The sequence below is a fragment of the Procambarus clarkii genome, chromosome 40, assembly GCF_040958095.1.
Source record: "Procambarus clarkii isolate CNS0578487 chromosome 40, FALCON_Pclarkii_2.0, whole genome shotgun sequence".
NCBI lineage: Eukaryota > Metazoa > Arthropoda > Malacostraca > Decapoda > Cambaridae > Procambarus > Procambarus clarkii.
Genome location: NC_091189.1, coordinates 10125515 through 10153363, shown reverse-complemented (window position 1 = coordinate 10153363; position 27849 = coordinate 10125515). Strand labels below are relative to the sequence as shown.

Below are 27849 nucleotides of genomic sequence, written 5' to 3'. Positions count from 1 at the left end.
ATATTTCCTCTTCTATTTGAAAGGGTCTGAAAAACCATTGTTCTCTTATTGTTAAATAATTCATTTTCTCACCTAATGCTTCACCATCAATGACGAATGACGAAGATTAAGCCACCCAAAAGGTGGCACGGGCATGAATAGCCCGTAAGTGGAGGCATTTCTGAGCCATTACCAGCATCAATAGATGATACTGAAGATCTGTGAAGGTGCGATTGCACCCTGCGTGACGGGAGATGTCTCCCGTGTTCACCATCAATGATAATCCAATGATGTGTGGCTCTTCCTGCATAACATACAGATGACAGGTGGAGTAACTAGTGTGAATTTCACCTTGCCTCTAGTCTACTAGATATCATTGTAGTTCTCGATACATTACTGCCCTCAGGATACTCAAAGTCAATTCAAGGTGGTAATAAACTCCTTAAAAATCACATATATCGGCCAAGTCATCAGTTGTATCATTCATCTGGAGACCACTATGGGAGGGAATCCACAGGAGACGCACTCTCATTCCAGGTCAGGCAACTGCTGTGGGTCGCATGCTAAGGAAGGTCTGGCGTGGACGTAAGAGGACCTGCAGGAGCCACAGCACAAACTTCCTGCCCCAGACAATGGGGGAAAATATCGTGGTCCAGGAGCCGCTAGACACCCCTGGTAGATACCTGGTTACACCTGGTTACACCTGGTTGATACCTGGTTGATACCTGGTTGATACCTGGTTACACCTGGTTGATACCTGGTTGATACCTGGTTACACCTGGTTGATACCTGGTTATACCTGCTTGATGGGGTTCTGGGAGTTCTTCTGCTCCCCAAGCCCGGCCCGAAACCAGGCTTGACTTGTGAGAGTTTGGTCCACCAGGCTGTTGCTTGGAGCGGCCCGCACCGAGCAACAGCCTGGATACTAAAATAGACTACTAGAATAGACACCGGACACCCGCTTTAAACCCATTATTTAACTATTTTCGTAATGTTTCATCTAAATGCTGCCGGTCTAAGAAAACATACAACTGATAAATTATCTACAATAACAAACACCGCCTCAAAATTTAACTGGACAAAAACTATAACAAGAAATCTAATATGAAAAAGGCGCCATGAAAATAGTAATATATTACAAAAACAGAATTCTGAAGAAAAAATACGACGATTTGCATAGTTTGTGTTTGGGCGCAAATGGCAATCTTCCCGCCGGCTGTAACGACTCCGGGACCTGGAAGGCCTACCTACCTACCTTGAGGTGCTTCCGGGGCTTAGTGTCCCCGCGGCCCGGTCGTCGACCAGGCCTCCTGGTTGCTGGACTGATCAACCAGGCTGTTAGACGCGGCTGCTCGCAGCCTGACGTATGAGTCACAGCCTGGTTGATCAGGTATCATTTGGAGGTGCTTATCCAGTTCTCTCTTGAACACTGTGAGGGGTTTGCCACCTTTGCACTCCTTTGCACTTTGCACTCCTTTGTGCCACCTTTGCACTCAACATCTTTTATTGTTCAATATTTAATATTGCATTATTTTACTTGTAAAATTTTATCAAAAGTTCATGTGATTTAGTAATACTAATAATGTAAAAAATTTACGTTAACACGACACACTCCAAATTATAATATCAACTTCCATCTACTAAATTTATGCCTTTAATACAACAGAAAAATAGACACCCTCTCGCAATGTCTTCAGAACGTCTAAATACCAGAGATACCTTAAGTGTATCAAGAGGATTTTACTAATTATCAGACTTGAGAGACGAACACTAAAGGAATTGAACCTTAAGTCACTGGAAGAGAGGCGTATCCCGCCAAACACACACCGAAACTACGACGTTGGTACAACGTTCGAACAAGTTTTAACACCTAACCAGTTATAACAACCAATATAGCAAGTTGTAACAACGTTCTAATACGTCATAAACACGTTAAGCCAAGATGTAACAACTTTATTACAAGTTGTAACAAGCGGAAAATAAGAGACAGTTACGGTTTGTGTTTCCAGGGACCTTGTCTATACGTCTATATATCATCTATACTGATTTTGAGTGATGTGGTTATCTTGAGATCTTGAGAAGATTTTGGGGCTTGGCATCCCCGCGGCCCGGTCCACGACTAGGCCTACTTTTTGTTACCCCCCCCCCAGGAAGCAGCCCGTAGCTGCTGTCTAACACCCAGGTACCTATTTACTGCTAGGTAACAGGGGCATCTGGGTGAAAGAAACATTTTTGCCTATTTGTCTCCGCCTCCATCGGGGATCGAACCCGGAACTTCAGGAATACAAATCCGAAGCGCTGTCCACCCAGCTGTCAGGCGCCCTCGTCACTCAGGTTAAGTAATTGTGTACCGATGCTTATAATTACCCGTTTATTTGGCATGTTAAGCAGTCCCAATAATTTAGAAATTGTATTGAAGAAATTCGTGCAGTGTAAGTTCCCGGCACATTCTCAAGCAGTACGTTGTTGCCCCGACCACCACACTACCACAGCCAATTTCAGGGCAAGCAAGATTGCAGAGCTGGAAAGTGTGCAAATATCTTCAACTGCACGCACAGCATCTAAATTACTCGGACCAACTCAAAGCCCTCGCATACACAAATACAGAGGACTGTATTCCCTGGAACGAAGACGTGATACATCTCATTACACATGGAAGATGCTGGAAGGTCAGGGTCCAAACCTGCACAAAAGATTACATCATGGTGGATTGAGAATTATGGTAGGAAGTGTAAAATATACCAAATAAAATGTCGGCGTGATATAAACTCAATGTAAACATCAGAGACCAACGACTCAACAGTCTCCTCTCATGAAATATAAGAAATGTCGCTGGAACAACAGTGGAAGCTTTCAAGTGGGAACTGGACAGGTTTCTGCTGGAATTATCGGATCAGCCTAACTGTGATGACTGTGCGGAGCTCCGGGCTACGAAGGTAAACAGACTCAGAGACTAGGCAATCGTTAGAGAAGGCTGGTTACAACCTTACCTTGTGATGATTTCCAGGTTCAACGTCCCCGCGGCCCAGTCCTCGACCAGACCTTCTAGTTGCTGGGCTAGGCAACCAGGCTGTTGGAGGCGGCTGCGAGCAGCCTGATGTATGAATCACAGCCTGGTTGATCAGGTATCCTTTGGAGGTGTTTATCAAGTTCTCTCTTGAACATTGCGAGGGGGGTCGGCCAGTTATGTGTAATGGAAGCGTGTTGAACAGTCTCGGGCCTCTGTTGTTGATAGAGTTCTCTCTCAGAGTACCTATTGCACCTCTGCTTTTCAACGGGGGTATTCTGCACATCCTGCCACGCCTTCTGGTCTCATGTGCTGTTATTTCTGTGTGCAGGTTTGGGACCAGCCCCTCTACTATTTTCCATGTGTAAATTATTATGGATCACAATACCACCACAACTCCGACAGGTACACGTTAAGACACATTAGACGCCCGTCTACGGTGGCACCTCTTGACAATTACACCTCAGAGAACATCCTGACGGGACAGTGACATGAAAGATGAAGATGCTAAAAAGGGAGGAGGTGATCAGGGAAGGGGGGAGGGAAGGGGGGAGGGGAAAAAAGAGAGAGAGAGACAGAGAGAGAGAGACAGAGAGAGAGAGAGACAGAGAGAGACAGAGAGAGAGAGAGAGACAGAGAGAGAGAGAGACAGAGAGAGAGAGAGAGAGAGAGACAGAGAGAGAGAGAGAGAACGAATTTTCCTTTCTTTGTATCTCACCAACCTCGTCGTTGATGTAAGATCAGAAATGGTACAAGATTTCCCAAGACACATTGACAAAGACGTCTGGCCCTCTCTTATAACTCTCGCCAAGACGCGGCTGTCAACAGGCAGGCGACCACTCCACGAGACCCACAACTGGTTAACCTGACACCACCCACTTCAACCTCTGCTTGGGCGCGCTCACGGCTCCTAGCGTGATAAACAACCCGAAATAAAGGCGAATTACTAGGGCCAAAGAGAAATCTTAATTTCAAGCGTGAAGACTTTATATTAAAACAAAATATCACGTGGAAATCTGTATACACAGATGCGAAAGCCTGTGTGTGTATGTTGACTTTGAATTCGTTCACCGTTGAACAGAATCGTACCAAAATATACATGGCTACATCATCTGACCCGAGGAAAGTGTTAGGCTCTATGGCGTTCCAGCTACTGGTATAGTGATCGCAGGCTCACAAATTTCTCTAATTTTAGAAATGACGAAATGTAAAATAAGTTAACTTTAAAAATTTTAGGAACAGGATGATCACAAATTGATATGCTATATGGTATAGTTCCAAGATAAACTTACCGAAATTAGATTAAATATATCTAACTGTTTAAGCCATGTAAGTACCTAGTTTGCTCTCGTTCCAAACATCCTCCGGTATTGTTTACAACGGAGACTGCTGATAATATTGCTCAGGCATCACAGAGCGTGTCTGTTAGACCGTAGTGCGGCTCCACATATTAGCTTCAAGCACCTGTTGCTTTTGCTGATCAGGCAAAGTGCAAAATATTGCACTTTTGCACTTTGTCAATTCTTTGCACGTTGAATTCGTCAACTACGAATTCCTGTTAGTAAAATTCCGTTGCTACCTCCACAAGGTAGCCCCAATATTACCAGCTATCTTTCTTGCACCATCAAGAACTTCGTAAACAAAAGTCAATGAAATAAGGTCAAGTCCAAGTGCAGTAAAAAGCTGTCTGTCTGTCTGTCTGTCTAAGTGTAACTGTGACAGACAGGATCTTCCCGCTCACATCAATGTTGACTTGGGTTGTGAAGTTCAGTGTTTTCCATATAACTGGAGATTTAATTACTAATCACTCTTTCAAAAACTTTCCTGTGTGTGATGTTAGTGCAACTGGTCTCTTAGTTTTTTGTCAAAGCTCTACTTCCTCCTGTGTGTAGAGGCGCTTAATCTGCAGATTTCACTGCTGTTGGTATCTCCCCTGTATACAAGCTCTTTCTCCATATTACACTGAGCGCTCGCGCTACTTTGCCTCTACATACGAAAACTTAATTCCACGAGTCAGGACCAGGGGCTGAGTGTATGGGCATGTTGTTAATGTCTCTTTCAAGGTCCTCTGTGTTCGTGTTAGTATCAATTATATTTTCTGGGGTTTAGATGTCAATCATAAAGAGGCATTATAAGAAAGGTAAACTACACACGTTTGAAACACAGACCAGTGCAGAGAGAGAAAGGCTGGGGCGAGGAGACTGTAGTGACGAGCACCAGAGGCTAACAAAAGGCAAGTGGAAGGCAGAAGAGTGCGAGCGAGCGAGTCCCGCTGGTGCGTGGGGGGCCGTCCTCTGGCCCGCACAAATATATCATAAGATTAAAGGGGCAGCAACCTGCATTGACGAACCAGCAACCCCGCCGCCTCGTGCATTGGAAAACCAGCCACACAGCGGCCTCTATTTCCACAGTAATTGCTCGTGCACCTCTCCAACACTATGATAATCACTGGAGAGTTTCTGGTCTACCAGCAAGTCCAAGACAATTTTTACAAGTTCCAATCCAACACTTCCTCAATACTCAACAATGAGAACTTACTAACACCAATGTCCATGAACAGCGAAAGTAAACTAGAGAGGCATCTTTATGACGGCCAAATGTCGTTTAAAGTGAGAAAAAATTGATAAAAATCCATATTATATTACATCTCCAAACACTGGAACCTCAACAAATTTGTGACGTTGTCGCTCGGGGTCTGTCCGTTCGTCTCCCTCCTTTTCTCCTATTCTTCCCTTTTTACAATTCTTCCTCTCTCCCTCTTTTTATATATATATGTGTGTGTGTGTGTGTGTGTGTATGTGTGTGTGTGTATGTGTGTGTGTGTATGTGTGTGTGTGTGTGTGTGTGTGTGTGTGTGTGTGTGTGTGTGTGTGTGTGTGTGTGTGTGTGTGTGTGTGTGTGTGTGTGTGTTTACTAGTTGTGTTTTTTTTTTTTTTTTTTTTTTTACGGGGGTTGAGCTTTGCTCTTTCGGCCCGCCTCTCAACTGTCAATCAACTTGTTTACTGTGTGTGTGTGTGTGTGTGTGAGAGAGAGAGAGAGAGAGAGAGAGAGAGAGAGAGAGAGAGAGAGGGAGAGAGAGAGAGAGAGAGAGAGAGAGAGAGAGAGAGAGAAGAGAGAGAGAGAGAGCATGAAAAACATACCATTATGTAGTTCAACATTATTTCCGACTACCGGAAAGTTGCCAATAAGACCTCAGCATTTTGCTCCGGCTTAATTTTTATCTACCTTGTGTAGCTTCCAGTGATCAACTGCCCCGCGGCCCGGTCTCCGACCAAGCCTCCCAGTGTGTTGTCTGGTCAACCAGAATGTTGGACGTGGCAGTTCGCAGCCTGACGTATGAATAACAGCCTGATTGATCAGGTATTCTTTGGAGGTGTTTGTCGAGTTCTCTCTTTAACACTGTGAGAGGTCGGCCAGTTATGCTCCTTACGTGTGATATGTTACGTCTCCTCTTATGAAAGGATCAAGCTATCCATTTCATTATGTATGAGTTCATTTGTTAAAATTTGAGTTAAAACTAACGTAGATATATGACCGAACCGAACCTAACCTACCCAACCTAACCTAACCTATCTTAACCTTACTTAAACTAACACAACTAAGTCAATAACTCATATTCCCAATATAATAATAATAATTCAAATAAACTAATTGGAAACAATTTATTGAAAATAAGGAAAATCACTCGACCTATTTGGCATAGTAGGCCAAGTACTGCGTTCTGGCTACTAGGTACAACATATATATATTAGCCTCACTGATGTAATTGAAATGTATTAATGCAGTGAGAACGAAGCACATATTTATTTCTACACACATACACACACACACACACACACACACACACACACACACACACACACACACACACACACACACACACACACAGGTGACAGGAGGTGAAGACAGCCTCTGTTATTACATAAAAATAGGCAGGAGGTGAAGGCAGCCACTGCTATTACATAAAGGTGGGCAAGAAGGTGAAGGCAGCCTCTGTTATTACATAAAATGGGCAGGTGGTGAGAAGCGGAGCAGCATTAGCTCTCACAGTAATGAACAAAATGCGCTTATTTTTCACAGACTTCACTAACAGCGCAGGAAGGAAAGTAGGCCATGTTTTAGATGCGGGGAGGGTAGGGGATGGAGGGAGAGAGATATAAAGAGAGGGGAAGGGAGGGTTGGGGGGGGGGGGGAGTGCCAGGAGGGAAGAAGGGTACCGTAGAGACTTACATTGTTGCCCCTATTCTTATCGCTCCATTGTTCACCAAACAGCTAAAAGCCCGGGGCAAGGGTGAAGGGCTGGGGGACCAAGTGGGATGGTCGGTGGAAGGGACCGAAGCAAACTTTATATAAAAAAAAATACCAAGGGGGTGAATGAAAGACGAAACAGGTCAATATTAGGAGAAGTAATGGAGGGAGGATAACCATTGTCGCTGGGCTGAGTACCCCAGCCCGTTCCCTCAGTTCGCCACTCCTTGAAAATGCAGTTGTGTTGCCTAACCTCAACCAGAGGAACAAAATCAACCTCCTAATCAATAAAGGCCGATGCAAAGAAAACGAACATTTCTATGGTAAATTTCTTTGGTTGTTTTAGCATTACGATTGAGGCCATTGTCATGCTGCAAGGCGAAGTGAAGGATCTCTCTAGATTTTCTAGCTTGACCAGAGTGAAGGAAATAATAGTTTCTCAGAGGGAAGATCTAGATGACTGGTTCCCAAACTGGAGGTCATGGCCCCCCCTGTTTTTTTTTGGTTTTTTTGGGGGGGCAATATGTAGAGTAGGGGGGGCCATAAGTTTAGGCAAGACATAAATCTTATTATAACAAAATACATGGATGTGGCGAAGAAAATAAAAAATGATGAGGTTTAATACTGAGTGTATGGGGCCATTAATAAAGGACGCTGTATGGGAAAAGGGGTAATGCCCGTAAAGAGTTTGGAAATCACTGATCTAGATGATTACATGAAATGCTTAGCTGCAAGCACGAGGGTATGGGAGCGAGGCAGGGAGCTGTAGCCTGAGTCATGGTCATGCCTGAGTATAACATCTTCCTCAAATGGTCCCTAGAGTTCATTACTCTAGGGACCATTCAGAGAGAGAGAGAGAGAGAGAGAGAGAGAGAGAGAGAGAGAGAGAGAGAGAGAGAGAGGGGGGGGAGAGAGAGGGGGGGGAGAGAGAGGGGGGAGAGAGAGAGGGGGGAGAGAGAGAGGGGGGAGAGAGAGAGGGGGGAGAGAGAGAGGGGGGAGAGAGAGAGGGGGGAGAGAGAGAGGGGGGAGAGAGAGAGGGGGGAGAGAGAGAGAGGGGGAGAGAGAGAGGGGGGAGAGAGAGAGGAGGCTGGGAGAGAAAGCACTGTCGGATACTACTCCCAGAACACAACTTGGAACTGCGACCAGCGGTTTACTCCACAGGTAATTAGAGCGAGAGCAACTTGGAACTAGATACTTCGACAAGTTGATAACATTCTCTCTCCCTCTGTCTCGCACAAACTCTGCCACAACCAACTCACGTCCATCAAACTTTTGAGCAGCTCCAGCTGCGCAAGTTAACTATTCTGAGCTAACTGCCTCCATACTGCGGAGCGCCCGGTGATACCTCGCGCGCCGGCTGACCTACTCCTCCAGTGTGCTCAAGTTTCCACTTTTCGACTCCGTCTCGCACCTATCGGTTTTCTGGCACAACTTCTTCAGTGCCTTGAAGATATGGATTTAGTCTGTGTTCACCGTCTACAACCTACAGCATTAATAATTCATTACTCTCGAACTTGTTCAAAAGTTGTCTGCTGCAGATATGAAAAAGAGCTGTTTATTTTCCACTTTGATGTGCTGAATTCAAATGTAATAATTACAATTGCTGATTAACTTTGGGTTTAAGTGTAAGGATGGTAACAAAATCTTGCTTGATTCAGCGAGTGGGGGGGATGCTGAACTTTTCATCCTGGCTTCAATGATGGAGTGTGACCAGTCTCTCTTATCATAGTGGCATTCTCTAACACGACTATCTCACAAAGAAAGTAATATTTTGTGCATTCACCCTGCAGAGCCACTACAAGAGCAACAACCTTCAATACGCTATAGAGCCGCCACTGATGGAGGTCATATCTTATGCACCTCAAAATATGCTGCATAACCCAATGTAATAGATGGTAAAACACCCATTATGCAGCAAAACTGCTTTATGAATCGTCTTGGATGAAAACTAGAGATAATCAACAATTGTAAACATTATTTCCGTTCTCAGTAACCCAGAATTAGTAAAGATTGACCACATTTCTTTCAGAAGCATTTTGGCTGAAGACCAGTGTTGCACGTTGTGATCATCTCTCCTCTGAATTTATCCTTGTAAAGAATTATTACAAATGTTAAGAATAGTCCATTGCATATATCTTTACACTCTAATCATACTTCTAGTACAATTCTTGTGGACTATTTCTTGATTTTCTCAAATTTTCTCTTCCTGCATCAAGAGGAGTGAGCTCCAAGCAGGTGTTGCAAACCTGCTTGATGGGGTTCTGGGAGTTCTTCTACTCCCCAAGCCCGGCCCGAGGCCAGGCTTGACTTGTGAGAGTTTGGTCCACCAGGTTGTTGCTTGGAGAGGCCTGCAGGCCCACATATCCACCACAGTCCGGTTGGTCCGACATTCCTTGGATAAAACTATCTAGTTTTCTTTTAAAAGATGTCCACGGTTGTTCCGGCAATATTTCTTATACTCGCTGGGAGGGTGTTGAACAACCCCGAGAACAATCTTTTCTCCTCTAAACAAAACCAGGAGGCACGCACAGATGAGAAAATTAAGTACCATTAAAGAGAAGCAGCGCAACAAGTACACTCAAGTAAAAAAAAGTTATTGCATACTGCAAGTAATAATCAAAAGAAGGCGCCAAATCCGAGCTCTTTATTCAAAGTCCTTACCCTTACAGAGGTCATGAACAATGTTGTGAATGCCTTCTTGCCATGTTTCAAAATGTTATTCATAAGGTGTGTGGGCATAGGTTTTGCTCCTGTTATCAGCTACGTATTCGTGTGCTCTTCTCGTGATAGGATGGTGCAATGTCAACCCTTGAGACTTGAGGTTTATCAAGATAGCATGAGATACCTTTCCCTCAGGCTGTATTACTTTTGATAACCCCCTCGTTTCTTGTTCCTATTTTGATCACTTTCCATTTGTCAAGGTTAAGTTTGAGCAGCCATGTGTCAGACCACTCTCACAGTAACTGTCTTCACACTTGGTGAACAACAGTTTGAGCAGCCATGTGTCAGACCACTCTCACAGTAACTGTCTTCACACTTGGTGAACAACAATTTTGAAGCTATCGATTACACCGTCAAAATTCCGATTATTTTGTAAATGTTAAAGCGCCGTAATATTGACACTTTAACTGACTAATGATGGGGGATGGAGGGATGGGGAGGGAGAGAGTGATGGAGGGAGAGGGGGGATGGAGAGAGGGGGGGGTAATGGAGAGAGGGGGGGTGATGGAGAGAGGGGGGTGATGGAGAGAGGGGGGTGATGGAGAGAGGGGGGTGATGGAGAGAGGGGGGTGATGGAGAGAGGGGGGTGATGGAGAGAGGGGGGTGATGGAGAGAGGGGGTGATGGAGAGAGGGGGGTGATGGAGAGAGGGGGGTGATGGAGAGACGGGGTGATGGAGAGACGGGGTGATGGAGAGAGGGGGTGGTGACGAGAAGGGGGATGATGGGGGGACGTGGGAAAGGGGGTAGGGGATCGGGGGAGGGGGACGGAGGGGTTGGGGGAAGGGGAGGAAGGGAGGAGGGGGGGGAAGGGGAGGAAGGGAGGAGAGGGGAGGAAGGGAGGAGGGGGGGGGGAAGGGGAGGGGGAGGAGGGAAGGGAAAGGGAGGGTAGGGGCAGGGGGCAGGGGAGGGGGGAGGGAGTGCTTGGGAATAGGAGTGGTAAGAAAAACAGGAGACAAGACAAGGTAATGCTTTGATGCCCTGGTGACCAGAATGGAACTCACAAAGACAAACAATTGAGACGTGAGAGAGGTACATGAGCGCGAGGGTCCACACAGGAACAAAAGTCGAGGTCAGTCTCTGTCTCTTCTCTCCTTTAAACAAGACCAGGAGGCCCGGGCACAGGAGAAAATTACTACCATTAAAGAGAAGCGGCGTAATAAGTACAATAAGATAAAAAAAGGTTAAAGAGTCCAACGGTTTTCAACATCCATTGTCTAAATATCAGTGAAATTACTAAGAATATAATATAAGAAACAATTTATATCAACTCAATCTAATTCATATACATGTCTAACCTACACTTAAAACAATCCAGGGAATCAACTTATCGAGAGGCTGATGAGACTGACAAAGACCGGAACTCTTACATTGTAACCAAGAACACAGTAAAGTCTGGTTACAAAGTGGGTTGGCATCATAACTGCAGTCATCTGCTCGTCAGCAGCAACTGCAAAACTCTATCAAGCATACGTTGCTTGCACATTTAGTTAACACCACTTCCTTGAATGATCTCCCCCCTTTCCCTACTTCTTTCCCCAACTCTTGAACATGGAAAAGAACTAGGTCAAGCGAGTTCTCTCCAGCTGCTATAAGCAACAGCCTGTAGGACCAAGTTATCATAAGTGAAGCCTGACCCTATGCCGGATCTTACCTTGAGGTGCTTCCGGGGCTTAGCGTCCCCGCGGCCCGGTCGTCGACCAGGCCTCCTGGCTGCTGGACTGATCAACCAGGCTGTTGGACGCGGCTGCTCGCAGCCTGACGTATCGAGAAAAGAACTCTCCGAACGTTCCCAGACTTCACATAACCCACAATTTATTTTCGTGTCTTCAAGAGACAACATACATGCGAATAAACCACGTGAAAAATATACATACATACTGAAGACTCGGCGCTCTTTCATAGCCACACATACCTGCAGAAAATAAAAACAATTACAAAAGGCACAATAATAACAATAATAGTGACATTACAAAAAATTAGTCACAATGGTTTCTTTAATGTGCGACTTGGCTAATTCAGCCAATTGTTCTCAACGAATTTTCGAGGAAACATTGTGTATCAGAGCTACATGATTATGTGTAATTATGTATAATATAGCAGCATGATTGTGTATAAACCCGCAGGCAGCGTGCAAGTGTATACAAGAGTGCCAGATTGGTGTTTATGGAAGTATGCGGCAGGTGGATTTGTGGAGGGGTTATCTTGCGATGATTTCAGGGCTCAACGTCCCCGCGGCCCGGTCCTCGACTGGGGGTTGATTATATATATATATATATATATATATATATATATATATATATATATATATATATATATATATATATATATATATATATATATATATATATATATATATTAACAGTGTGCTTCTTGGGCACACTGTTTCCAGATTTTTCAGAGAATTCCTTCTCTGTGTGTGAGTGTAGGTCGAGGTGGATGCATTACTTTTATGTGGTGTTGTGAGGCTGGAGGAGTTTGGGAGGAAGCGAAAGGGTGGAAGGCAGAGAGAGGCTGAGATTCAGAGATATTACGCACATATTGGCTGAAAAGAAGGGACTGACTGAGAGGGAGTGCGGAGGCTGTGTGTGTGTGTGTGTGTGTGTGTGTGTGTGTGTGTGTGTGTGTGTGTGTGTGTGTGTGTGTGTGTGTGTGTGTGTGTGTGTGTGTGTGTGTCCGCCCCCCCCCTATCCCCGTCCATGTGTCCGTCTTCAGGGTGTAACAGTATTACGACGCCACATCATGAGGCTATATTTCCCCACCAGTGAGGTAGCGTCCGGCTTGCTCTCGGAACACAGGTGGTCCCCCAGAACACAAAAGGCGGCCCTCAAATCACGTTTCGTTCTCCATTACCCCCGGACCGCCCAACACAGCCACAAGCAAATTCAGTAACCCTCAGAAAGATGCTTTGCGCTCCCTGTCTCACCACATTTTGCTGTCTTGTATGAGAAATTACTCACACAAAAAAAACTTGAATGTCTTTTATTCTCTTTTACGAGGCTATGTGTCTTCATATCACCAGGGGGTGGTAGCACCTCGTCACATAAATATTATTATATCTGCAATTTTACAATTATTTTCTGAATAGAAAATTTCAATTTGGAATCTTGCAATGTTCATTTTGCGCCCTTCTCCCACCTGCAAATAAAGCTCAACATTACATTACCTACTTTGCATTTCCCGGAAGGCAAAACAAGCTTATCTGCGTAATTAACCTCTGTCATTAACGAGTATATTAAAAGTTCTTGTTCAAAAGAAACTGCTTGGCTTTTAACGACATCATTTCCCAAGGTCTTTAAAAGTAAATTAAGTCTTTATCACATTACCTGAAGACAACAGAAATTTGGCTGCAACAATAATCACTTTACTTGAAGAGTCATGGCTCCTTGATGACGTCCTTCCAGTACCTTAAGTTTAAAGTCCAAAAACATAATGAAACCTCGACTCTCCACACACGCTACCAGGGGCCCTCGACTCTCCACACACACCACCAGGGGCCCTTGACTCTCCACACACACACCGCCAAGGGCCCTCGACTCTCCACACACACACCGCCAAGGGCACTTGACTCTCCACACACACACCACCAAGGGCACTTGACTCTCCACACACACTACCAGGGGCCCTTGACTCTCCACACACACCACCAGGGGCCCTCGACTCTCCACACACACCACCAGGGGCCCTTGACTCTCCACACACACACACCACCAGGGGCCCTCGACTCTCCACACACACCACCAGGGGCCCTTGACTCTCCACACACACCACCAAGGGCCCTCGACTCTCCACACACACCACCAGGGGCCCTTGACTCTCCACACACACACCACCAGGGGCCCTTGACTCTCCACACACACCACCAGGGGCCCTTGACTCTCCACACACACCACCAGGGGCCCTTGACTCTCCACACACACCACCAGGGGCCCTTGACTCTCCACACACACCACCAGGGGCCCTTGACTCTCCACACACACCACCAGGGGCCCTTGACTCTCCACATACACCACCAGGGGCCCTCGACTCTCCACACACACCACCAGGGGCCCTCGACTCTCCACACACACTACCAGGGGCCCTCGACTCTCCACACACACCAACAAGGACCCTCGACTCTCCACACACACACACCGCCAGGGGCCCTCGACTCTCCACACACCACCAAGAGCCCTCGACTCTCCACACACACACACCGCCAGGGGCCCTCGACTCTCCACAAACCATCACACACGACATAACCTTACGTATTACGCACACCAAATTATTAATTAGTCTTCTCAGCCAATTCAGAGATATCCAAAATGCAATAAGCAATAGACCCCATTAACCCCAGGCTACATAATACAGTATGACCAGCAGACAACACGATGACAACCACTCACCAAGGAAACAGAGTGAAGCAAGCCAAGGAAAGAGCAACATGATAACACGAAGGACATGAACATAAAGATATCATATTTCATGACCTGCTCCATATAATATGTAAAGAATCTCCTTGATGGATTAGTTGGGCAGCTAATGTATTCTTTCTCAAGGTGGATATCCCTATAAATCCATGAACAGTTGACAGCAAACTCGTAAGGGCCTCGGCGCCTACCACCTTCACACACTCACCGTGTTTATCTTATAAATGTTTCCGGTCATCGCTGCTTTCGACTGTTCCTAGGACTCGTATTAACCCCCCCCCCCCCCCCTCGCTCTATAACCTTTGTTTCCATTTTGTCATAGTGACCCTAATTAAAACTTTTCTCTGAAACCCTGAATGTTCGAAAAATAATAACATTAGACTATAACTATTTCTATTTACACATGATCTAGCTAACACATTGATTGCTCCTTTACTGGAGACACAAATATTTATTTAAATTAGAATTATTATGTGCATATTACTAAGAACACTAGAGGTTTGTAGCCTCTCGTTAGTATGAGGCAACACAGTGCGTTGTTGTTAAAGATTCGCTACCTGGAACAAAGTTCCGTGTAGCACGGGCTATGGTGAGCCCGTAGTTGTTCGACACGGGCTTACCCGCAGTAGACGCCTCGAGAGATGCGGAGGTAAGTCCCTACAGGTGGACGGGGGCCGCTCACCATCCACCTCTACTTCCAAAAACACACACCACAGGGCAAGATAAATTTGATAACAAGACATTATTAGGCGATAACAAGGCGTTGATAACAAATTGATAACAATTTGATCAACCAGGTATCAACCAGGCGGATCCCGAGCAGAAGAGCAATGTGAAAAGCTCGGCGAGCAGGAATGATGAGAGGAAAAAGATAAGAAGGACGTAGATGGGGGATAAGGGAGATGAGGGTGAAAAGAAGAGGTAAATACCTGATACAGAAGTGGGAAGAAAAATCAGAGAAGTCAAGTAACTCCCCAGAAATAACTCTCAAGAGTTGTATGGAACCATTAATAAACCCAGCCGTCACTCTGAAGGTAACAAAGACCTAAAACGATCACGCTAACAACGTGTGCTTTACCTGGTGATTGCCTGCTCTATCAGGGTGTTTGTTTTCGTGCCCAAGGCCACGCTGATCCGATCATTCCAGCAGAAACTTTTCCGGTTCCCTCTTGAAAGCTTCCACTGTTGTTCTAACGACATTTCTTATATTTGTTGGCGGGAGACTTTAAGAGACTGATGTTTACACTGTGTTCTCTAATTGTGTTTACGGCACCCTCGACTTTTAATTGTATTTACTTAGCACTTCCAACAATCTCTCTCTCTCTCTCTCTCTCTCTCTCTCTCTCTCGCCTCACTATGTTGTAATTTTATTGTGCAGGTGTGCTTGATGCCTGGTTGATGGGGTTCTGGGAGTTCTTCTACTCCCCAAGCCCGGCCCGAGGCCAGGCTTGACTTGTGAGAGTTTGGTCCACCAGGCTGTTGCTCGGAGCGGCCCGTAGGCCCACATACCCTAAAACACGAACAGTAAAAACGAACACACTTCATTAGACTGTGCTTGGGTTTCATGCCCGTGTTGGGAGACGAGACGAGCAAATGAATCAAGAGCTAAAGGAAAGAAAATATATCGGCAGAGAGAGAGAAGCAGCGAGTAAATCCCCACCATCTTGACACACCAATACGAAGGCATTGTGCTCTCTTCTTTGTTATTAAGTGCGAAGCGACACTCCCCTCCCCTGACCCCAGTATGACCACGTCCCACAATAACATACAAATAACGATAATGATGTATACAACCATCATTCACCGCATGAAAACAATATTACTGGACACATTTGCCTTTCATAACTAAAACAACAAAACGCACTCAATCACACCCTGGAATGGAAGTGGAAAGCTGACAAGATAAATTACTAAATTTGCCTCCCTCAAAAACCAGTGAAAGCTTTATTACGAAACAAATTTTCCAATTCGTACTTGACGAACCTTTCCATCAAGAGATGCTATACCGATGATGATACTTTTCAAGACGTTATTTCTCTCTAAAGTGGAATTCTGTTGCACAGTAACAACCCCTTTCAATGCTGGAGAAATTGCTGACCTGGAGAGCGTGCAGAGATCCTTGACTGCTAGAATCCACTCAATAATCCATCTAAATTACTGGTACTGATTAAAATGCCTAAACTTATATTCTCAAGAGTTTAGAGCGCAGACGGGAAAGATACACAATAATTTACACGTGGAAAACAGTAGAGGGACTGGTCCCAAACCTGCACACAAAAATAACATCACAAGACCAGAAGGCATGGCAGGATGTGCCGTTGAAAAGCAGAGGTGCAATAGGTATTCTGAGAGAGAACTATCAACATCAGAGGCCCGAGACTGTTCAACACGCTTCCACTACACATAAGGGGCATAATTGGCCGACTCCTCACAGTGTTCAAGAGAGAACTTGATAAACACCTTCAAAGAATACCTGATCAACCAGGCTGTGACTCATGTCAGGCTGCGAGCAGCCGCATCCAACAGCCTGGTTGACCAGTCCTTCAACCAGGAGGCCTGGTCGACGACCGGGCCGCGGGGACCTTGACACCCCGTAACCAACGCAGGGTAAGTTGTGCCTCGTATGGAAAGAGGCGGAACCAAATAATAATATCAGAGTCGCGTTACAACAGCACGTGAACCTTAGGTAATCCAGACACACATGGGCGAAGTACTTCTCTTACTTCCATCACTATTTATGTCCTACCTTACCTTGCAGTGATTCCGGGGCTTAGCGTCCCCATAAGCAGCGCGAGCAGGCGCGTCCAACAGCCCGGTTGATCAGTCCAGCAACCAGGAGGCCTGGTCGACGACCGGGCCGCGGGGACGCTAAGCCCCGGAAGCACCTCAAGGTAACCTCAAGGTAAGCATCGTAGGCGTGGTAAAAAAAAAAAAATCAGAAGAACGTAATGAATCTATGAGAAAATATTGAGGCTGTACAATGGCATGGACCCAGCGTCCCTAGAGAGCCAATAGTACGAGCCCAATGTACAGCCTCAAAATAGCTTAATGTTTATTATGTATCGATTCATTTATTTTTATACATATATATTTCGTGCCATTTCTAACCCTTAATTCCGGGTTTTCTATGAGATATTGATAGTGCTGTGTGGAATTATTAACAGTTAAGAGACGTAAACATTAGAGGAAATAAGGGAAGTGAGCAAAATATAAACAAATCCTCAACGAAACGAAAAGAGAGATAGAGGCGAATAACGTTTAAAAAACTAATTGTTAGAAAGCACAATTATAACCAAATTTATTGGGTAGAAAGGAGGAAGAGGGGAGGAAGAGAGGGAATGATAACAAGCTCTAAAAACAACTGTAAAATCAAAGGAATAATAAATACAACCATATAAACGCAGACTACGACGCTATGGAAACATACAAAAAAATTTAACAAAATTGAAACATACTCTGATACGCATATACAAAAAAAACGGTAACACACACATGCAAAGAAAAAAACAAATTGCGTTAACTGAAAAGCTTGGTCAAGAGCTGGCAATATTTCCATACCCAGAGATAGGATAAAAATTCCTGTCCTCCGCGTGTACATTTTTTGCTCGGCACAGTTTTTCCCTGTTGCAGTCTCGGCCATGTGTACGGGGCAGGAGGACAATACTGGTACACACAGCCATGTGTGTATGGGGCAGGAGGACAATATTGGTTCACACAGCTGTGTGTGTGTGGAGCAGGAGGACAATATTGGTACACACAGCCATGTGTACGGCGCAGGAGGACAATACTGGTACACACAGCCATGTGTACGGCGCAGGAGGACAATATTGGTACACACAGCCATATGTACGGCACAGGAGGACAATATTGGTACACACAGCCATGTGTACGGGGCAGGAGGACAATACTGGTACACACAGCCATGTGTACGGCGCAGGAGGACAATATTGGTACACACAGCCATATGTACGGCGCAAGAGGACAATATTGGTACACACAGCCATGTGTACGGGGCAGGAGGACAATATTGGTACACACAGCCATGTGTACGGGGCAGGAGGACAATACTGGTACACACAGCCATGTGTGTTCGGGGCAAGAGGACAATATTGGTACACACAGCCATGTGTACGGGGCAAGAGGACAATATTGGTACACACAGCCATGTGTGTACGGAGCAAGAGAACAATACTGGTACACACAGCCATGTGTGTATGGGGCAGGAGGACAATACTGGTACACACAGCCATGTGTGTACGGGGCAGGAGAACAATACTGGTACAGACAGCCATGTGTGTACGGAGCAAGAGAACAATACTGGTACACACAGCCACACATCACCGCCAGCTGAATGTGTATCCTGTGTATATTTTTTTCGGTGTGAAACTTCAAAGCTTAAGATTTCCTCAGTGGAAGTTCAATGGACCCCCCCCCCCTACGAGCAGCCTCCCTCCTATACGGGCAAAAAAAAATAAAGGCGCTGGCAAAGTCTTGAGCCTCTTATGAATAAATACAAAAATCCACTTTTATTGATCCTCTTGATTTTTAATAGTATTATTTTCCACATTTATGTAAGTCACAAAAATAAGATTAAAAAAGGTGTCCTTTTCTTTATCAAAATAAACAACGCAGACACCGATGCATCACAGCCTGATCAGGAAACCATTAGGAAAAAAAAAAGTTTCGAAAACCACTCCCGAAAGTATTTTCCTCGCGTAAGTTACGATGCACTAACACAATGAGGGGTTCCGTGTCTGTCGGTGTGTTATTGGCTGAATTACAGGTAAGAAATATCCACATGCTTCCTAGGGGGCGGGATTCATCAAACATTTAAGTAGCCACTTACGAAACCCGTACATCTTTCCTCGATCACGGCGGCTTTGTTTACCTTTATTAAATTATTTATAAGCTCCGAAGCGCACTACGAGGTTTTTATTACATTAATAAACTTGGGTTGTTAAGTTTCGAAACTTGTAAACAGTTTAATAAATCTAAAAACCACCTTGATTAAGTTAAGATGCAGGGATTTCGTAAGACGTTGTGTATATGTTTGATAAAACCTGGGTGAGGTAGTAACGTAACTTTTAAGTGGAGCAGTTAATGTAAATTAATGTAAAGTTCATGAAACCAAGAACACTAGCCCTTTAAAAAGCAAGATTCAAATATATACGTGCATCAAAATGGAACAATTTAGTGCGGGTATAATCAGATATTTACCCAAATACACAACCAAACATCAACAAGGATATATTTTTAAGCGAGGAAAACAACGAACATGCAGAAGAACACACCAATATCGTTACCAATCCATAAAGAGAAAGTGGGAACAGACGCCACGGAAGGTAAACAATCGCCAAGCGACGCAAACACTCACCAGGCGAGGTGAGCACAAATATAAAACACAAAACAGCAAGAGACGTGTTGAAGTGTTCAAACAAAACACGAACACCGCGTGACAGGAGCTACAACGGATCACACAGTAATCAGGACAGGGGAGGAAGGCCCGAAGGGCACAACAATAATGCAATATATAAACTCATCACAAAAATGTTTAAAATGTAAACATAAAATAGCAATGTAAAATGACGTATCTACCTACCGGTTGACTATCTGTTGTTGGTTCAGGGGACCAACATCCCCGCGGCCCGGTCTCTGTCCAGGCCTCCTGGTTGGTGGTGTGGTCAACCAAGAGAGAGGGATGTATAGAGCAAGTAAAAATAACTCAGCCCATCATCAAAACAGAGGGCTGTGAAGTTCATAACGTATAAGTCAAATACCAACTACAAAAACTCTTACACAAGTCTGTTTGGTCCACCTAGCCCCATGTTCGAGGCTATGACTCGAAACGTGCTTCGTACATCTTCAGCTTGTAGTGTCAACACTCCCTAAATCAACGTAACCCAAACACCTCACCTTCCCTTACCTAGATCCAACTATACATAATCCCACAATATATAATAATATTTTACATTTCAGAAAAAAAACTTGTTTTTATGCTTTACGGAAGATTTATCCTGCCATATTCATTTATCCAGTTGGTCGTCTGATAAATAAAACAACTGCATTTAGTAAATAATAAGTCAGTATTTGACATTGTTTGGGCTGGAGAATGGGTTGCAATAACGTGGCTGACTCAATGAACATAACCCCCCCCCCCACATACAACATGAAAGTGACAACGTCTGTCGTGGACCCTGATCAAGACGTTAGCGGTATGTTCTTGTTTTAGATTTAGCTACTCAGAATGAAATGTCCATGTAGCAAGGGCTATGGTGAGCCCGTAACGTTAGCGGCAGTGGAAGAGTCAATAAATCCAACAAGGAAGGTGAGGTGAAATATGTTAGGATGTAAGTGAAGATGGAAAGTATGAATTTCTTGAGACATTACGGGCTCACTATAGCCCGTGCTACAGGAACATTTCCTTCTGAGTAGCTAAATCTAAATTTTCATCTACAGATGAAAAACCTGCTTACATAGGAACAAGTGTGGGTCACACTGTCAACGGAACACGGACGATTCTTCTCTAACTGTAAACAAAAACGCTGATAATTTTATTTCAAATGCAAACAAAGGCCATTGTGCTTCTACTATAATTAAATAAAATTACCAATTCAACGTCCGATGAAAAAGTGAATCCAAATTCCTTGGCTACACAATGTTCCGCGTCGTTTCCTCTCGGTAGCCCAAACAATCATCACACACAGTGATAAGAAATGCTGAGTCAGCAGCTGTGCCAAACATACCACACATCCAACTAACCACCAAACACGGCTAAACACGCACATACTCAACGAACAACCAATGTTCAATGCCAAACATGCAATCCCACAACCGAAATTAAACAAGCACCCAAACACACAAAAACCCAGTCAATCTTCACAAAACGTCAAGATGATATATCAACACCCACCACACGCAACCTACTCCAACAACATTAAGTAAGCATGTCAATTGCCTCTAAAGTTCATGGCAGCCAACACCCGCACAACACTTAACCCCACGTGTAATATCCATCATGAAATCAACCCCTTCAACCCACAACAAATACAACACACAACATATTCACAATGCCTTAGAGGCACGAATTCACAACACACACACACACACACCTAAACCAAAGTAAGCAGTTGAATAATACTTTAGAACCTAACCTGGTCTGCTGTAACACAAACAGCTATAAAACAAAAAACAAAAACTATTATTAAACTGTCCATCCGCAGAAAGGTTCAACAGAATGTTGTACAAAGACCGCCTTTAACTACATGCAGCTGCTGTCGCATATTTCTGGACGCACAAAAATGGCCCAAGGAAATAAAAGACAAAGTATATTCAATACATTAAAAATAATGTCTTGGGACCCACAGACACCTACACGGCGTCAGTCATACAGGCAACAGACACCGTCAAAGACATACAGGCAACAGACACCATCAAAGACATACAGGCAACAGACACCATCAAAGACATACAGGCAACAGACACCAATAGTGTGGTCGTGACACATACTAACTCTCTCATTCAGACATAGTCCTGCAGGCAACAAAAGTAATTAAATCTTCTGCAGGTAACAGAGTAATTACAGCCCTCAAGGTAGCAGCCGTAATTAGGTCAGCGACGCGAGGCTGCGAATCCACGCGAACAAACCACTACCGTCCACTTCTAACTTTCCTGGCGTGATGCACTCACACTCCACCTGTGACGTGATGCACTCACACTCCACCCGTGACGCGATACACTCACACTCCACCCGTGACGCGATACACTCACACTCCACAAGTGACGCGATACACTCACACTTCACCTGTGACGCGATACACTCACACTCCACCCGTGACGCGATACACTCACACTCCACAAGTGACGCGATACACTCACACTTCACCTGTGACGCGATGCACTCACACTCCACCCGTGACGCGATACACTCACACTCCACCCGTGACGCGATACACTCACACTCCACCTGTGACGCGATACACTCACGCTCCACCTGTGACGCGATACACTCACACTCCACCTGTGACGCGATACACTCACACTCCACCCGTGACGCGATACACTCACACACCACCCGTGACGCGATACACTCACACTCCACCCGTGACGCGATACACTCACACTCCACCTGTGACGCGATACACTCACACTCCACCCGTGACGCGATACACTCACACTCCACCCGTGACGCGATACACTCACACTCCACCTGTGACGCGATACACTCACACTCCACCTGTGACGCGATACACTCACACTCCACCCGTGACGCAGTCTCCGACAAGGGCCTCTTGGTTGATTGTGACCAAGTTGGACGCAGTCTGGCGCAAGAATCACAACCCTGGTTGATCACTTACCCTTTGGAAGCAGTTATCCAGTTCTCTCATGAGCATACTTAAGAGGTATGACACATACTTAGTGGTTAATAGATGAAAATTAACACAATTCCTTATATTTTAAGAGAGGGTATTGGTAAGTCTTCGGCCTAATTGTCAATTCGACCTAACCCTTGATCAAATCGTCCCATAAGAGTACTTATTACACCCTTACTCAACAATAGGACTATTTAGCACTAATGAAGCGATACGTTTACCCTCGAACACGGACACGAACACTAAACTTCATTACCTCCCATCTGACCTTTCACGTTTGAGCAATAATTGCACTCTTCACACACGACTCTCCCAGTGCCTCATCTGGCACTCTCTGACCTTTCCTGCATCCTGTCCTCCCAACTCCCGCACCCGTCAATCCTCTTACATCAAAACCGAATATAACAGAGATATATATATATATTTTTTGTATTCCTCAGTATTCATGTGAACGGGTTTTCCTGACCCATGTGCATGGTATTTGACAGAAAGGTTAATTACATCACTGTGGTCTTTCACACCTAGTTCCTCCTCCTCTCTCAGCACAGTCCGCCACAATAAACATGATTAAGGTAATACCCTAATTTATTCCCAAGTTTGTTTGATGCATCTCGTCTGGTAGTCACTTTGCTTGGCGCTTTGTTCATAATCCTGCCGTAAGGTCATACAAAGAGACATCTTAGTTTTCCGTTCCGTGAGACTAAAGTTCAAGCATGTAAACGGCATGCATGCCGTTATCTACACAGTAAAATAACAACGTACTGGAGTGAACGATATGGAAGAAAATGCAAGATTGAACCAGAGAAGAGCAGAGGTGTCATAGGCACAATCAGAGAGTACTGTATAAACATCCGAGGTCCGCAGCTGTTTAACGTCCTCCCAGCGACTATAAGAAATATTGCCGGAACAACCGTGGACATCTTCAAGAGGAAACTGGACGGTTTTCTAAGAGAAGTTCCGGATCAGCCGGGCTGTGGTGGGTACGTGGCCCTGCGGGCCGCTCCAAGCAACAGCCTGGTGGACCAAACTCTCACAAGTCGAGCCTGGCCTCGGGCCGGGCTTGGGGAGTAGAAGAACTCCCAGAACCCCATCAACCAGGTATCAACCAGGTATGTACTCATCACCCTGAAAGTGTCTTTCAATAAATATTGAGCATATATTAGGAGGAGCAGGTCTCTCACTGCATATACAATATCAAGTAGTCAAAGCATTGGCTTAAGATCTCCAGGCAATTAAAAAAAATCTGGCCACATCTGAATTGTTCATACGACTCAAACCACCAGGACAATCATACATAGAAAACGAAAGGTAACCCCAAGCAACAGAGTACAGCAACGATTAGCTGACAATCAACACCACCTCCAGCCCTCGTCCCCATGCGTCAATTCTCAAACTCTAAAACCCGTCTGGCACCGTCGTCACTCTTGCATCCACCGGCAACAACACTCAGGATCATATACTTTGAGGCGTCTCCCAACATCACCAATCAGGAGTTATCAGGAGAACACCTTCACATAAATTACGTACCATGACAAAGACCTCGGCCCGGTCCTCGACCAGGCCTTCTTTTTGCTACCCCCTCCCCCCAGGAAGCAGCCCGCAGCAGCTGTCTAACTCCCAGGTACTTATTTACTGCTAGGTAACAGGGGCATCATGGGCGAAAGAAACATTTTGCCCATTTGTCTCCGACTCCACCGCGGATCGAACCCGGAATCTCAGGACTACGAATCCGAAGCTCTGTCCACCCAGCTGTCAGGCGCCCTGGTTGGTGGTAGACCAGACCACTAAGTTGAAGTTCAAGAATGTTTATTGAGACAAGAAAAAAATACATCTCAAAGGTAAAGAGTAGCTTAGGCTATTTCTACTCCCCCAAACATTATTGCCAACAGCATTTGGTGTTCCCAGGCGGTCACCCATTCACGTACTAACCAAGCCCAACGTTGCTTAACTTCGCTGATCGGACGAGAAGCGGTGTTCTCAACGTGGTACGGCCGTTGGAAGGAAGGAACACTGATCCTCGGAACCACCTCGGGGTAATCACAGGGTAACTTTACATTATTCCAAAAGAGAATAAACACTACCAAAACCTACTCATTATTAACTCCCGCAACAAAGGTTCGGCAAATAGAATTTCGAGTCCTCAACCTCCACAATAAACGCCAAACTAAACAGAATCACAAGCCTCCAGAACACGCAATAAAGGATCGACTACAAACAGGCTATATACACAACCTTAGGCAGTAAAATATTATCTTCTGTGTTCTTTCCTATTCACTAGCAACAGGCATTCAACAAACAACAGAAACGATAGAAAATACTCGAACGCGCCGAATCACGTGTAGTACTGATGAATGACGAAGTACACAGCACACCTCAAGATAAAGTGTAATAAAAACAATAATCTGTGTGTTATTCGTTCCGGGAATCAAAATCCCTGCAGTCCTGTTTCTGACCAGGCGGCCTGATTGGTGGTCTGCTCAACCAGACTGTTATACGCCCGTGGGCATAGCCTGACAAAACGATGAGGCAGTTGTTAAAAAGTTACTATTTTTTCCATGATTTACTGAAAAAAATCCTTGAAAGCCATCCCATTCATGAATCACAATGCTTGGGCTGCAGTTGTGGACTGTGCTTGACTCCCAGAACTCATTCCACTGTGGCTACAGGTTATTTCATCACTACATGAAGCTGGCTCCAATTGCTATACTTGAGAGCCAGTCTACAAGCCACTTAGCTTGATGACTAATTCCCAGCCATCCAAATCTCTCAAAATCCAGCCGTATAATTTTCTAACCACTTACCCATAACGTAAATGACCAACGGTAATTGAATTCCCTTTAAGTGGGCTACATTGGGTAACGTCGATCACCAATACATTTCGCCATTTTAAAACACATAAAATGCAATTAACCCTACAATTTAAACATCGTTATCAAGTTCAGCTGAATATTCTTCCTTTTGCTGCATTAAAAAAATATTAGATTCAGAAAAAATACAAGAAACTATTCCCAAAGTTCAATTACCTTGCAAGTCCGCCTTAAAAGGCATTATATGCAATATACAAAAATGGCCCTTCAGTGGTGTTTCAATTCAAATATCCCACCAAACCTTAATGGATTTACAACAGTACTTGAGCAATATTTGCATGGCTCAACGCCAGTAACCCGAACAAATGCGGTTCCCCAAATACTAGAAATCACAGGTTAATGAAAAGCACCCAACACTGGCACACACAGTCTCTCCCCCCCTCCACCAGCTCTCTTCTCCACGCCGCCCGGCCCAAAGGCCCAATAAGCAATAAAGTTTCTATGAATATCGTTTCAGAGCTCTTTGACAAAATGAAGAGAACCATCTCCCCTGCTCGCGCACACATCCTTGGCTCAAAATAGCCAATGGAATAGGTAGAACGGCAGCGCTTGAGTGTTCAATGTTCCATCAAGACCCCGGGCGTGGGGGCTTTTAGGCAATTGCCACCAATTGGCAGCAGCGTGTAATTCAAAAGACGCCGAGGTCTAACAGTATTATTGCATGGAAGATATGAGTCTACAGTGAGGGTGCGCAGACACACATGCTTATTATATATATATATATATATATATATATATATATATATATATATATATATATATATATATATATATATATATTGGTGTATACTGGCAGCAGGTTTTCTTTCAAACATGTTTCATTGAATATGACCGCATATTCTGTATTTATTATTTATTTATTTTTTGGAGGTTCGAAACGTTTTTAAATTGTATAAATAAGTGTAATACATTCTATAGTAAATCACTTCTTTTCTTCACCTTAAAAGTACGAAAATGAGTTTTGGAGAACTCCTATTTCAACTAAGTCCTGATGTTAAGAAAATAGTTAGAGGGATAGAAGCCCTAAACCAGAAAATAATAAATACAGAATATGCGGTCATATTCAATGAAACTATATATATATATATATATATATATATATATATATATATATATATATATATATATATATATATATATATATATATATATATATATAGGGGGGTACCACCACTGGTGCAATTATAGGGACCCACAGCCTCAGAGAAGGGAACACAGAGCACTCAGGGCTCTGTAAAACTTGACATTTAACTCTGAATACGAAAGAGTGTTCACTTCTCCTACCACCCCCTTTTTTTTATTATGATGTACACTTTATTATGCAAGGTTATACAGTTACATATCTGATTTTATACAAAAAATGAACATTAAGAGGACACAAGAAAAAGTTCGCTTCCTAGAGGCTGTAGATTTCCTCGAACTCCTCCGACGCCGGGCAGGAACCGAGGATGCAGCGGGCATTTCCCCTCTGGATCGCGACACTGAGGCGCTGAAAGAGAAAACTTGCTGCTCTAGGGTCTCTTGTGGTGTCAATGAGCTTGGAACCAAGATCCTTAAGAAACCTTCTTGCACTCTCACCCCATGGGCCTAGGGTCTCAGACCCTATTGGAACGAAGTTGTACCTTTGATCTAATTGCCTGTACTTGACTGACTTTTGTTTTTCTCTGTGTGTCGCTGCGGCTCCTGCCGTGCCGGCAGAGAGGGTGATGTATGTCGTTGCCAGGGTGGATACGCAAGTATAGTCCCATGCTAACTGCCTGCCACCCTTCCACGGACGCAGTGTGATTCCGTCTGGTCGGCCGGCAAAGCTAACAGAGTCACGGTTCAGTAGGTTGCGGGGCTCTCTCTCCGCTGGACACTGAGCAGAGGCAAGGCTTCTTTTAATGATGTCGTTGACTTCGTCGTGTCTAGTGTGCCAACCACCCGATTTTCCACAGTGCAGGCCATGCAATCCATATTCGTCAGCATCTGCCTCTATATATCAGCATCTATATATATATATATATATATATATATATATATATATATATATATATATATATATATATATATATAGTATATATATATATATATATATATATATATATGTAGTATATATATATATATATATATATATATATATATATATATATATATATATATATATATACATATATATATATATATATATATATGTATATATATATATATATATATATATGTATATATATATATATATATATATATATATATATATATATATATATATACA

General features: G+C 44.2%; 1 protein-coding gene and 1 non-coding gene across 2 annotated transcripts in view; both read right to left on the bottom strand.

Moving 5' to 3' along the window:
* LOC138349887 (protein hunchback-like) overlaps window positions 1–27849 on the bottom strand; it is a 370035-nt gene that overhangs the window by 184932 nt on the left and 157254 nt on the right. The gene's annotated exons all lie outside the window — the stretch shown is intronic.
* On the bottom strand, window positions 24612–24730 carry LOC123758130 (5S ribosomal RNA). The gene has a single exon (XR_006772861.2). It is a non-coding gene; the product is annotated as a 5S ribosomal RNA (ribosomal RNA).